This window comes from Heterodontus francisci, chromosome 12 (assembly GCF_036365525.1).
Source record: "Heterodontus francisci isolate sHetFra1 chromosome 12, sHetFra1.hap1, whole genome shotgun sequence".
Lineage (NCBI taxonomy): Eukaryota > Metazoa > Chordata > Chondrichthyes > Heterodontiformes > Heterodontidae > Heterodontus > Heterodontus francisci.
Window position 1 is genome coordinate 93,234,516 of NC_090382.1, and position 15,265 is coordinate 93,249,780.

Consider the following 15,265-nt stretch of genomic DNA (forward strand, 5'->3'; position numbering starts at 1 on the left):
AGTGACTTGTAAAGTAGGAAACGTGGCAGCAGTGTGATTGATAATGACCAGATAATCTGTTTTAGTGATGTTGATTGAGGGATAAATCTTGACCATGACACGAATATTTAACTCTCTTGCTTTTCTTCAAAATAGTTTAATTTTACATGCACCTGAGAAAGAGGACAATGCCTAGGTTTAATGTCTCATCCAAACGACGGCACATCTGACAGTGCGACACTCCCACAGTACTTCACTGGAGTGCCAGTGTAAAGTTTCGTATTAAAGACCAGGATTTTCAATCAGGGGTCAACCAGACCCCCCGGATCATTTCTGGATCCTGACCCCGCACAGCATCAGCATCAGTGACACAGCGCAATTTTCATATATAAAGAGCCTAATTGGCCCAGAGGTGGGTTCAGTGCCCAATTGGCGGTCCTGGGAGAGGCCTGGAGGCAGGACCCAGTAACTGAGAGCCCTTTGAAAAGGTGAACGGCAGCCATGAACTTCAAAAGGACATAGACAAGTTGGTGGAATGGGCAGACAGGTGGCAGATGAAGTTCAATGCAAAGAAATGTGAAATGATTCATTTTGATAGGAAGAACATGGAAAGACGATATAGAATAAAGGGTACAATTCTAAATGGGGTGCAGGAGCAAAGAGACCTGGTGTATATGTGCATAAGTCATTGAAGGTGGTGGTTAATAAAGCGTACAGTATCCTGGGCTTTCTAAGTAGGGGCATAGAGTACAAGAACAAGGAAGTTATGTTGAACTTGTATAAGACACTAGTTCGGCCTCAGCTGGAGTATTGCGTACAATTCTGGGCACCACACTTGAGGAAGGATGTGAGAACATTGGAGATAGTGCAGAAAAGATTCACGACAATGAGGAACTTCAGTTAGGAAGATAGATTCGAGAAGTTAGGACTATTTTCCTTGGAGAAGATAAGGCTGAGAGGTGATCTGATAGACGTATTCAAAATCATGAAGGGTCTGGACAGAGTAGATAGAGAGAAAATTTTCCCACTCGTGAATGGATCGACAATGAGAGGGCACAGATTTAAAGTATTTGGTAAGAGAAGCAAAAGTGACATGAGGAAAAGATTTTTCACACAGCGAGTGGTTAAGGTCTGGAGTGCGCTTTCTGAGAGTGTGGTGGAGGCAGGTTCAGTTGAAGCATTCAAAAGGGAATTAAATATTTTCTGATAAGGAAGAATGTGCAAGACTATGGGAAGAAGGCAGGGAAGAACGGAACAGAGGGAGTTGCTCTTTCAGAGAGCTGGTGCGGACACGATGGGCCAAATGGCCTCCTACGCTGTAACGATTCTGTGATGACTGGGTTTGCCGTTCACTGAGATGGAGCAGCAGTGTACCCAGAGGCCCATTGCTGGCACAGGCAGGCATCCACGAATTGCGCCAAGATTCTCCAATGCCTCGCTTGAGGTTTTAACCAGTGCAATGGCAGACAGGAGAGAGATCTTGTTCCCGGTGTCTGGAAGAAGAAACGTGCCTAGAGACACAAAGAGTGCCTGAATGGAGGTGGCAACAGAAGTCAGCAGCCGAGAAGTGACAGAAGGACATGGGTCTAATGTAGAAAAAGATTCAATGACCTATAGAGGTCTGGAAAGGTGAGTGGTAAGTGACACATACGAACATATGTACGAACATACGAATTAGGAGCAGGAGTCGGCCCCTCGAGCCGGCTCCGCCATTCAATAATGGCTGAACTGATTATTCCACATTCCCACCTACCCCCGATAACCTCTCACCCCCTCGCTTATCAAGAATCTATCTACCTCTGCCATAAGCATATTCAAAGACTCTGCTTCCACCACCCTTTGAGGAAGAGAGTTCCAAAGACTCACAACTCTCAGAGAAAAAATTTCTCCTCACCTCTGACTTAAATGGGCGACCCCTTATTTTTAGACAGTGACCCCTGGTTCTAGATTCTCCCACAAGGGGAAACATCCTTTTCACATCTACCCTGTCAAGACCCCTTAGGATCTTATATGTTTCAATCAAGTTGCCTCTTACTCTTCTAAATTCCAGCAGATACAAGCCTGGCCTGATCAATCTTTCCTCATAAGATAGCCTGCCCATTTCAGACATCCGTCGAGTAAACCTTCTCCGAACTGCTTCCAATGCATTTACATCCTTGATTAAATACTGAGACGAAAACTGTGCACAGTACTCCAGATGTGGTCTTACCAATGCCCTGTATAGCTGAAGCATGACCTCCCTACTTTTGTATTCACTTCCCCTCATGATAAATGATAACATTCTATTAGCTTTCTGAACGTCGTAACCTTTTGCAATTCATGCACTAGGACACCCAGATTCTTCTGCAACTCAGAGCTCTGCAATCTCTCACCATTTAGATAATATGCTTCTTTTTTATTCTTCCTGCCAAAATAGATAATTTCACATTTTTCCACATTATACTCCATTTGCCAGGTGTTTGCCCACTCACTTAACCTATCTATATCCCTTTGTAGCCTCCTTATGTCCTCTGCACAACTTACTTTCCTATCCATCTTTGTGTCATCAACAAATTTAACAACCATACCTTCAGTGCCTTCATCTTAGTCATTTATATAAATTGTAAAAAGTTGAGGCCCCAGCACAGATCCCTGTGGCACACCACTCGTTACATCTTGCCAACCAGAAAATGACCCATTTATGCCTACTCTCTGTTTCCTATTAGCTAGACAATCGTCTATCCATGCCAATATGTTATCCATTACACCATGAGCTTTTATTTTCTGCAACAACCTTTGATGTGGCACCTTATCAAATGCCTTCTGGAAATCTAAGTACAATACATCCACCAGTTCCCCTTCATCCACAGCACATGTAACTCCCTCAAAGAACACCAATAAATTGGTTAAACATGATTTCCTTTTCACAAAACCATGTTGACACTGCCTGATCACCTTGAATTTTTCTAAATGCCTTGCTATTACGTCTTTAATAATAGCTTCTAATATTTTCCCTATGACAGATGTTAAGCTAACTGGCCTGTAGTTTCCTGCTTTTCGTCTCCCTCCCTTTTTAAATAAAGGAGTTACATTCACTATTTTCCAGTCTAACGTAACCTTCCCCGAATTTGGGGAATTTTGGAAAATTAAAAACTAACACATCAACTATCTCACTCGCCACTTCTTTTAAGATCCTAGGATGAAGTCTATCAGGATCCGGGGACTTGTCAGCCCGCAGCTCCAACAATTTGTTCAGTACCACTTTCCTGGTGATAGTAATTTTCTTGAGTTCCTCCCTCCCTTCCATATCCTGACTTCCAGCTAATTCTGAGATGTTACTGGTATCCTCGATAGTGAAAGCCAATGCAAAATACCTGTTCAATTTATCTGCCATCTCCTTATTATCCATTATTAATTTCCCAGACTGACTTTCTGTAGGACCAACGCTTACTTTGTTAACTCTTTTCTTTTTAAAATATCTGTAGAAACTCTTACTATCTATCTTTATATTTCTAGCTCGCTTTCTCTCGTACACTAATTTTACCTTCCTTATCAATCTTTTAGTCAATCTTTGCTGTTTTTTATATTTTGTCCAATCTTCTGACCTGCCGCCCATCTTTGCGCAATTATATGCTTTTACTTTAAGTTTGATACTATCTTTAACTGTTTTAATTAACCCCGGATGGCGGATTCCCCCTTGGAATTTTTCTTTCTCGTTGAAATGCATCTATTCTGTGTATTCTGAAATATCCCCTTAAATGTCTGCCACTGCACCTCTATTGACCTATCCCTTAACCTACTTTGCCAGTTTATTTTAGCTAGCTCTGCTTTCATGCCCTCATAATTGCCCTTATTTAAGTTTAAAATATTGGTCCTGGACCCACTCTTCTCTCCCTCAAACTTAAGGAAAAATTCAATCATATTATGATCACTGCTACCTAGGGGTGCCTTAACTATCAGGTCATTAATTAATCCCATCTCATTGCACAATACCAGGTTTGGTACAGCCTGCTCTCTGGTTGGCTCCAAAACGTACTGTTCCAAGAAATTATCCCGAAAACATTCTATGTTCTCCTTACCGAGGCTACCTCTGCCCATCTGATTTTTTTCAGTCTATATGTAGGGTAAAATCCCCCATGATTATTGCCGTACCTTACTGACAAGCTGGCATTATTTCTTCCTTTATACCCCATCCTACAGTATGGTTAATGTTTGGCGGTCTATACACTACACCACTCCCACAAGTGACTTCTTGCCTTTATGATTTCTCATCTCTACCCAAACTGCTTCTACGTCTTGGTTTCCTGAACTTAGGTCATCCCTCTCTATTGTGCTAATACCATCATTAATTAACAGAGCCACCCCTCCACCTTTTCCTAGCTTCCTGTCCTTCCTAAATACCATGTACCCTTCAATATTCAGGTCCCAATCTATGTCATCCTGCAGCCATGTCTCTGTAATGGCTATCAGATCGTACTTATTTATTTCTATTTGCGCTCTCAGTTCATCTGTTTTGTTTCGAATGCTATGTGACACCCGGGTGACAGATCTCCAACTCCATATATGCCAGCATGCAGACTAGTTAAACAGGCAGAGTGCCCATAGTTCTCCCAAACATTGTCAGATCAAATGTCCAGTTTGAGATATGAGCAACCCTCACAATTTTTAAAAATTCATTCAAGGGATGTGGGCGTCGCTGGCCAGGCCAGCATTTATTGCCCATCCCTAATTGCCCTTGAGAAGGTGGTGGTGAGCTGCCTACTTGAACCGCTGCAGTCCATGTGAGGTAGGTACACCCACAGTGCTTTTAGGAAGGGAGTTCCAGGATTTTGACCCAGCGACGGTGAAGGAACGGCGATATAGTTCCAAGTCAGGATGGTGTGTGACTTGGAGGGAACTTGCAGTTGGTGGTGATCGCATACATTTGCTGCCCTTGTCCTTCTAGTTGATAGCTGTCACGGGTTTGGAAGATGCTGTCTAAGGATCCTTGGTGTCTTGTTGCAGTGCATCTTGTAGATGGTACACACTGCTGCCACTGTGCGTCGGTGGTGGAGGGAGTGAATGTTTTTGGATGGGGTGCCAATCAAGCGGGCTGCTTTGTCCTGGATGTTGTCGAGCTTCTTAAGTATTGTTAGAGCTGCACCCATCCAGGCAAGTGGAGAGTATTCCATCACACTCCTTACTTGAGCCTTGTAGATGATGGACAGGCTTTGGGGAGTTAGGAGGTGAGTTAGTCGCCACAGGATTCCTAGCCTCTGACCTGCACAACATACTGTAGCCACGGTATTTATATGGCTACTCCAGTTCAGTTTCTGGTCAATGGTAGGCCCTATGATGTTGATAGTCGGGGATTCAGCTATCATAATGCCATTAAATGTCAAACTGATTAGATTCTCTCTTGTTGGAGATGGTCATTGTCCAGCACTTGTGTGGCGCAAATGTTACTTGCCACTTATCAGCCCAAGCCTGGATATTGTCCAGGTCTTGCTGCATTTCTACACAGACTGCTTCAGTATCTGAGGAGTCGCGAATGGCACTGAACATTGTGCAATCATCAGCAACCATCCCCACTTCTGACTTTATGATTGAAGGAAGGTCATTGATGAAGCAGCTGAAGATGGTTGGGTCTAGGACACCATCTTGAGGAACTCCTGCAGTGATGTCCTGGAGCTGAGATGATTGACCTCCAACAACCAGAACCATCTTTCTTTGCGCTCGGTATGACTCCAACCAGTGGAGAGTTTTCCTCCTGATTCCCATTGACTTCAGTTTTGATAGGGCTCCTTGATGCCATACTCGGTCAAATGTTGCCTTGATGTCAAGGGCAGTCTCTCTCACCTCACCTCTTGAGTTCAGCTCTTTTGTCCATGTTTGAACCAAGGTTGTAATGAGGTCTGGAGCTGAGTGATCTGGTGGAACCCAAACTGAGTGTCACTGAGCAGGTTATTGCTAAGCAAGTGCCGCTTGATAGCACAGTCGATGACATCTTCCATCACTTTACTGATGATTGAGGGTAGATTGATGGGGCGGTAATTGACCGGGTTGGACTTGTCCTGCTTTTTGTGTACAGGACATACTTGGGCAATTTCCCACATTGCCGGGTAGATGCCAGTGTTGTAACTGTACTGGAACAGCTTGACTAGAGGCGTGGCAAATTCTGGAGCACAGGTCTTCAGTACTATTTGCAGTATCCAGTGCCTTCAATCATTTCTTGATATCACGCAGAGTGAATCGAATTGGCTGACATCTGGTATATATGATGCTGGGGACTTCAGGAGAAGACCAAGGTGGATCATCAACTTGGCACTTCTGGCTGAAGATTGTTGCAAATGATGTGCTGGGCTCCCCCATCATTGAAGGTCAGGATATTTTTGGAGCCACCTCCTCCAGTTAGTTGTTTAATTGTCCACCACCATGGAGGTGGCAGGACTGCAGAGCTTAGATCTGATCCATTGGTTATGGGATCGCTTAGCTCTGTCTATCGCATGCTGCTTATGCAGTTTGGCACACAAGTAGTCATCTGTTGTAGCTTCACCAGGTTGACACCTCATTTTGAGGTATGCCTGCTGCTGCTCCTGGCATGCCCTCCTGCACTCTTCATTGAACCAGGGTTGGTCTCCTGGCTTGATGGTAATGGTAGAGTGGGGAATATGCCGGGCCATAAGTTTACAGATTGTGGTTGAGTACAATTCTGCTGCTGCTGATGGCCCACAGCTCCTCATGGATGCCCAGTTTTGCACTGCTAGATCTGTTCGAAATCTATCCCATTTAGCACAGTGGTAGTGCCACACAACACACGATGGAGGGTATCCTCAATGTGAAGGCGGGACTGTGCGGTGGTCACTCCTACTAAGAGTGTCATGGACAGATCCATCTGCGGCAGGCAGATTGGTGAGGACGAGGTCAAGTATGTTTTTCCCTCTTGTTGGTTCCCTCACCACCTGCCGCATATCCAGTCTAGCAGCTATGTCCTTTAGGACTCGGCCAGCTCGGTCAGTAGTGGTGCTACTGAGCCACCTTCAAGTCCCCCACCCAGAGTACATTCTGCTCCCTTGCCCATCCTCAGTGCTACCTCCAAATGGTGTTCAACATGAAGAAGTACTGATTCATCAGCTGAGGGAGGGCAGTAGGTGGTAATCAGCAGGTGGTTTTCTTGTCCATGTTTGACCTGATGCCATGAGACTTCATGAGATCCAGATTTGATGTTGAGGACTCCCAGAGCAACTCCCTCCCAACTGTATACCACTGTACTGCCACCTCTGCTGAGTCTGTCTGCTGGTGGGACAGGATATATCCGGGGATGGTGATGGCAGTGTCTGGGACGTTGTCTGTAAGGTATGATTCCATGAGTATAACTATGTCAGGCTGTTGCTTGACTAGTCTGTGGGACAGCTCTCCCAACTTTGGCACAAGTCCCCTGATGTTAATGAGGAGGAGTTTGCAGGGACGACAGGGCTGGGTTTGCTGTTGTCGTTTCCGGTGCCTAGATCGATGCCAGGTGGTCCGTCCGGTTTCATTTTTTTTATTGACTTGTAGGGGTTCGATACAACTGAGTGGCTTGCTAGGCCATTTCAGAGGGCATTTAAGAGTCAACCACATTGCTGTGGGTCTGGAGTCACATGTAGGCCAGACCAAGTCAGGACAGCAGATTTCCTTCCCTAAAGGATATTAGTGAACCAGATGGGTTTTTACAACAATCGACAATGGTTTCATGGCCATCATTAGACTAGCTTTTCAATTCCAGATTTATTAATTGAATTCAAATTCCACCTTCTGCTGTGGTGGGATTTGAACCCATGTCCCCAGAGCAATACCCTGGGTCTCTGGGTTACTAGTCCAGTGACAATACCATTATGCCACCGCCTCCCCATTGGGACTCAATTGAGCAGGGGGCATCACTGAGAAGCACGACACGACATGACAGATCATGCCACTGTCATGCTGGAATTGGTGAAGGAGGGAAGCCTACTCATCAATCATTATCTCCTCATCCTGCAGCAAAAGAGAGCACACAACACCCGGGAAATGTTTCAGACGGATGGGGGTGTGCCAAACCTCCATATTCTGAACCCGATAGAGGAGGCGGTGCTGGAAATCCCAACAGTCCTAATGTGTCAGGCCGTGAGCGATGGCGAGATGGGAAGCCGTGAAGAGCAGAGTATTTAAGAGCTCCATCTTTAGGTGAAGGGCATGGAGGAAACTTCTGCTCCATGCGCGCTGTGGCTATACAACTGCTGTCATCTATGGGGCACCTGCTGAGTAGCCCGAGTTCTCATCACCACTTTCTTGTGTTTCCCACAGGGCCAGTAGCGGAGCTGGAGCAGAATGTTCCAGCCCAGTCATTGCCGGTCTCCTCGGTGGGGAGAGATTTTCCAGAGCCTGCACCATCACATCATTCCACCACACCTTGCACCAGCGCAGGCACACTCACCTCAGTTGGGTCTCAACCAAGATTAAAACTGGGGGCACAGGGTGAGCAGCACATCACGAGTGAGCAGGAAGAGGAGAGTGAGGCCTAGTAGTTGTGGGCAGTCCCCCTCAGAGGACAAAGGACAGACACAGCCATGCTCTGCTGGGCAAAGATGCTGGGCTTCGTGTGTCACAAACAAGGAGGGTTTTTCTGGAGCATCAGAGTCAGATGAGTCCCCGAATGTCAGAGGTCCCTGAGGCATTGCGGAGCAATGGGCAGACAATGGAGGAGTCTGTGCAGCGCACGTGCACTGTTATAACTCAGGGTTTTGAGTGCATGAGCTCCTCCATTGAGAGAGTGGCCAACTTCTTGGAAAGCCATATGCAGCATGATTCTAGGGAGTGCAGGAGCAGCATGCTGATATGCACAGAAAGAGTGATACTCTTAGTAGCATGGACCGCTCAGTGTCGCTGATGATGCATGAGATGCTTAGAATGGATGCCAGCAGAGTTCCAGCCGATCGCATCTTCCAGCATGCAACGGCGCCATGAAAGGGCTGAGGAAGTCAAAGAGGATGATGAGGGGGCCACCCATCAGGGGGCATTGGCTTTATCCCTCGCCTCCTCGGTTACTCTGACTGCCACCTCCTGCTAGCCAATTCAAACATTAAGCACTGTAATTGGCACACAATCTAGGAACAATGAAGAAGGTGTCTTAAGAGTTAAGTTATCTAACCAAAAAATAAGCATTTCCTTCCAGGAGCAATAGCCCTGAGAATACTCCAAATGCATATAGTGCTCCATCTTGGAAAATAGGTCTGTTTAAACAAATCAACTAACTTCTGAATGATATCAAATTTGCTGATTTCAGTAGCATGGGCTCTTTCCAATTCTGTCACTCATTTTTATATTAGTTTTGAACCATTTTAATCTACATGAAAGTACTTAATTAACAAATTGACTGACATCAGAAAGTCTTGGTCCGAACAAGGTTATATATCTCATAAATATTAAACAGTTAAACATCAATTTCCATAATTCTCTATTTAAAGGACTTCTGTCATCCTGGTATGTTGACTGTGAGACATTTTCCACCAAAGGCACGACACAGTTGGTTTTGCTGCAGCAGGTTTTATGTCTGTCACAGTGCAGTCTTTCCTGGTTGCATGTGATGGTTGTGGAAATGGAATCTTTTGGAGTGTGCTGCTTCTTGTTTTCTAAAAACAGAGGCAACTCAAAAGCACAAGAAGTGCTAATCTGCTTTTATTTCTTATATGATTAAAAATATTTGAACTTGTGGTTGAAGTAAATCTAAAAGACAAAGCAAAAATGGCAAAAGGGAGAAAACACACAGTACACAAGCACTACTCACAATACATGAACCAATCCACACACACTACTGGTATATACAAATAGCAACATGCTAAACATATCAACAGCATCTATATATACAAACATACACTATTCATAATATAAGACAAAGAGAAGGAGATCCATGTGATCTCTGAGATTGGTTTCGATTGTCTGAAGAGGTCGGAGAGGAACTTTTCAAAATAACCTTTTCCTTCTTGGCCCTGGGTGTTTCTATGATTTTTTTTGCCTCTCCCACCACATTACTTAGCTGCAGAAGAGGGGTATGGGGTGAGAAGCATTTGGTTATGATGTTCCTGTTACAATGAGAGTGGGGCATGCTTGAAGGAACAGCTGTGTTCTTTCCTCCCCATCATTTGCTTCAGTTCATAGGTGTTTGCCATATTAAGGCATTTTGAACTAGGTTTAAGGGTGAGAACAACCATTTCCACCCTCTGCAAAGCCACTTTTTTGCCGGTACTTCCTCCTTGCAGCAGATGTGATAGCTGCAGCAGGACAGGTTCCATTATCTGGCATGGCTTTCATGTTTCTAACCCACATCAGTGCATCTTCCTTTGTGTTTAACGTGACACAGTGTCTTGTTAAGATAAGGCCATTATCCCTTCAAGTTCTGTACACTGGTCTAGTGTTGTATGAAGTGAGCAAGATGTTATTTCATGCTTGCATCTGTCCACCTGAGAGCTCCTGATCCATAGACAGGGCAGGACAGAGTGGGAGGAGAAATCGGCAGGAGTGTCACCACATGAGCTGCTCTTACACAACATTCTAGTGCCCCATCGCACCACAGTGCTGAGAGAGGCCAGTACATCTCTGGGAATTATGTTCAGCGTGGGCATAATCTAGAAAAGGGAAGGGAGAACATAACAATTATCTTATCAAGAGAGATTATTTTTATATAGATCTGGCGCTGAATCATAATTATGTCTCTGTTTTTATAAATACCTTTGACCCATTATCATCTTGATACCAAACACTGATAAAATATCTAGATAGGAATGCCACTTAGACTCCAAACTCCTCCAGGAAAAAAAAACAAATTTAAAAAGAAAAAGAAATGTAGCTTTCATCCACATATAAAAAATGTACAGGATGAGTCATAGTCCCATCACCTCATCAGCTTGTTGCCTTCAGAATCAGTTTAGAACTGGTTGAATAAATAATTCAAAAGCACTTTCAATAACAACTGAAAATGCCTCCACTACAATTCAAGTGTGTGTGTACATATGTTTTATATATATATAAAATATATATATACATACACACATTATATGTATTATTTAAAATATAGCATGTATATATAAATTATATATATACATACTCACATACCCATAAATATATATGTATATATACAGAAAAAATAAAATCTGCAGCATCATTCATATTTTGAAATGTTCACCAGTTCCTTAAATGCAACCTTCTATCAGCCTCTTAAGCTGTTTTTATTTTTTTTAAATGCTGGTGAGTGTTAAAATGCATCAATAGCAAAGATGTCAGGGATGTGCCCTTTGGTGAAGAAGCACTCATTACTTATCACCTCATGCTTTGCCCCACAGTGACAGATGTCAGAATAATTCAGTGAGAATCTGCAGAATGAGGGTGAATGCTGGGTGCTGTGGTTCCCGACTGTAACCTTTGACGGCATATTTTTTTCTGGATTACCACCTATAAATACTGGCCCCATTTTGCCACATGGTTTTGTATACTTAAGGTATTTTGACATTACTGCTTCTTTACGCATTCTGTCCTTGCACATGACTTAAGAACCTGTTACTGTCGATTGACCAGTAGACTGTTTAATGCCAAATCCACTTGTGAATAACATGACTATCAGATACTGTACAAAATAGCTTAAAAACTGTTACATTTCTAAATTCTTCCAGATCTGATGAAAAGTCACAGATCTGCAATGTTAATTCCGTTTCTCTCTCCACAGATGCTGCCAGACCTGCTGAGTATTTCCAGCATTTTATCTTTTTCTTTCAGATTTCCAGCATCCATACTATTTTGCTTTTGCTGTACAAAATAACGCTTGGAGTGAGTCATGGGATACAACACAACCCCTGAGTTTCGAAAATTTCACAAACCCCTCTTGCCATTTGTTACAGTCTCCTAACTGACTGTCACCCATCTGTTACTTTAAATGTCTATGTTTCAGAACAGCTTGTGAAAGGAATACAAATTAATTTTGACATAATACTTGCTTGAATACAAATTTTAAAACCAAACTCTATTCAGTTTACTTATTCCAATTATTTAAGTCTTATCATTGTCGAGTGAAGTGCATCTTTGTTTCCTGTCAATGTTATTATTTAAATAGTGAACACCATTGCAGGAACTGATTTGAAGGCTGACTGAACCTGACAATGTGAGGGGGCTAAGTTCATAAACACTCAGCTGAAATGACATGATCCCTGAAGCACCTGGGTTAATGAGGTCTCTGCTGATATTAATTCACCTCCCTCACAAGCAACTCCTCATAGCTAGTTTCACTGTTTAATGAAGTTAAGCACAATGCATATGGAAAGCTTAATTTTCATATGGTACTTTGATGGCACAGAATTAGGTGGAAGTGTCAGTTAAACAGTGCTCTTTCACCTCTGTAATATGAATTGGGAGCAAGGCCAGACTGATGGCATGAAAATTTCTTCTCATTATCAGCAGTAAGGTCTTAAGACTAATGAGATTGGGAAAAATCTTATACAATTCCTTGTGGGCAGGAATCCACAGCTCATAGTTTGGCAGTAATTGGCACTGTATTGGCAATTTTGCTCAGCAAGGCCATTAAAATGGCTGGAGTAGCAAATTAAAATGTCATTCTGATGCATGTGCAGGTGTGTTGGGTATTTTACTGAGGTTAGGCTTGATACACATCATGGAACACTCTTTTTGCTCTGAATAAATTCTCTGCTATAACCCAACCTGGGGCACTTGATGTTGACATTGGACATGAAACATAGAAACAAATATAGTCCATTGCCCAACTGCAACATCGAGGGCCGAAGGGCCTGTACTGCGCTGTAATGTTCTAATTCTAATTCTAATTCTAACAGTCTTCACCTTGAGCAGCACGATTGCAGTACCAGATATTAGAAAGATGTGCTGATGGTAAGGATCTTTAATTTGATTGAAACTACCAAACATTCTGGGAAATGTGGAAATGTATGGACTGATCAAAACTGGTAACCTGCCAAAAAAAATGTAATCTGAGTGACACCAGCCTATTGAGCTCTTCTGCAGTCACAGGCTGCACATGCAAGTTCGGTAATGATCTCCACAGGGGAAAAAAGAGTGACAAATTTTTGGAGGTTTTCTTTTTTACCCTGTGGAGATCCGAGTTTCATTACAGCGACAGCCTTGATCTCCAGATGGTATGGATGTGACATACTTCAGCGCCGAGTCAGGCTGTGCTAATGATTGATCTCTTATGGCACGACAACATATTTACTCGCAGTCACCCTGGAGACATACTTATAAAGAAAATAAAATAAAAATAATGACATTCCAGTGCAGCACACAAAGTGGTTAAAAGGCACACTGTTGGTGGTAGGGCAAGATGATGTGGGGGTGGCGTGTCCATGAGGACGTAGATTTAAGTCCAGCTCAGCAGCAACAAGCTTTGCCACAGGGAAAGAGAGTACAGGTCCGTGTTGGAGGAGGGGGATGATTAGATTTTTTTTCGAACTATTGGAGGCAGAGTTGCCAAACCCTACAAAGACATCACTCAGCTGTAACTGGCTGTTCATGCATCAGCCCAGGGGAAGACTTGGCTGTTGGTCACTTGAGACTCGTTCAATGAAGAGTGGAAGATGTGGATCAGAGGCAAGTAGGGGAGATGCACAAAACTATTATCTTTCTGTGTGAACTATAAAATAAGTACAGTAGACAAGAAACAATCTCTCAAAAACTTTCTTATCTGACTATGAATGTTCAAAGAGCATAATGACAGAGGAAAGGTTTTCCAAGTGGAACACAGTGCACATTATTATTCAAACTTACAGAAAAGCACTTAACTTTGTTGGGACTTACATTTCTGCCAATTTTATGAATGGAAAAAGAGTCCACAAAAATTAGCTCCAATTGCAAATGAAGACTAGCTGTTGCAATTCAGCTTTCAATTAAATTTAAAGATCTGCATTCCTAGAACTGTGAAATGTATATCATAAACAACTGAAGTTTGCACAGCACATTTTATCTGACTGCACAAAATTTTATCCAAATGAGAATTAGTAGAAATAAAACCTTCTCCGAGTCAAGTATTGATTTTGCTCCCCAGTTCCCTACCACTGTACTTATTGGAGCCCAATGGCAATCAAACAGAAGAGTTATTACTCTGAAATGCTGGTGTAAATTGCTGAAGAGGCAGAACTATTGGCTGATCAAGATACAGTGCCTTAGCAATAAGAAACAATTTTCCTTTGTGGCTGCTGGTTCTGTCCTTTGTTGTTATTTAAGCACTTATTGAAAAACCTCATGATTATTGCCAAAACAAAAAAAAATATTCAAATTTATGTAAATCACTGCAAAAATCATAAATTTATCACTGCAAAAATCACTTTTTTTTTTAAACAGTACAGGTCAATTTGATGACCACATTGTCTGCACACTCACGACACCTCTGGTCTTTGCTCTTTGTTCTTGGGTTGCAACTGCCAGTCACAGAGGTAAAGAGCAAAGGTTAGCAACATCATGATAAACAGCGCCTGCTTCTAAGACTGAGCTGAGATGCTGGATCGTAAATATTTCTTAATGGATTGAAAGAGGATTTTAAAAAATCTTTTCTATAATCCATGCCACATTGCACCAAGGGGAGTGTGGGGGGTGGTGAGGCAGAACCACCTTTTAGCTGTTCTTAAACTGGACAGCGGGGATGGGAGACTGGAAGGCATGGCCCAGGAAAAGACTTTTCAATAATTGTATTGAGGTTATTATTTCAGTTGCTGTGGTATCTTGACATTCACTTAACAGCACACTTAATTTAAATGCAGTGTCTCTGTTTCACAGCTGCAAGATTTCCTGGCTCCTGCCTGTTTTCCCGCTGTTCGTTTAGATGCTTGATATTTATATGCAGCCCTGCTAACTCCCAGAACCAGTTGCCTGTGTACCTGGCAGTGATGCTGAACTTCACTTTGAGACCCTCATGGTTCTTTGCAGCTGCAGGGACACTTTGATTTTAATCTGTATGTTTGTGTTTAATACTGTGATCTGCAAGAATTGGGCAAAAACCTGAAAAATCAGACTTTTGCTACCTGGTCCATCCAGAAACCAAAAAGGTGGCCACACCAGCTTCAAGAGACAAAATTGAAACAAAATATTCAGTTCCAAAGGCATTGACATCCCTTACCTCAATAAACACAAAATGATTCACAATTAAATACTAATTTACAGATGTCGTTTGTCCACTTGTGATTTATGAAATCAGAACTACTTGCAGCTAAAGTGTAAAGCACAAATTCTTAGGACAGAAGAATTGAGGGGTGCCCGATAGCTCCCAACATTTAGGTCCCAGAGAAGCCATGACATTTAATGA

At 42.9% G+C, this 15,265-nt stretch overlaps 1 protein-coding gene across 17 annotated transcripts in view; it reads right to left on the reverse strand.

The window, feature by feature from the left end:
- The window catches only part of LOC137375999 (teneurin-2-like), an 812,476-nt gene that overhangs the window by 238,907 nt on the left and 558,304 nt on the right, over window positions 1-15,265 (reverse strand). The window lies entirely within an intron of this gene.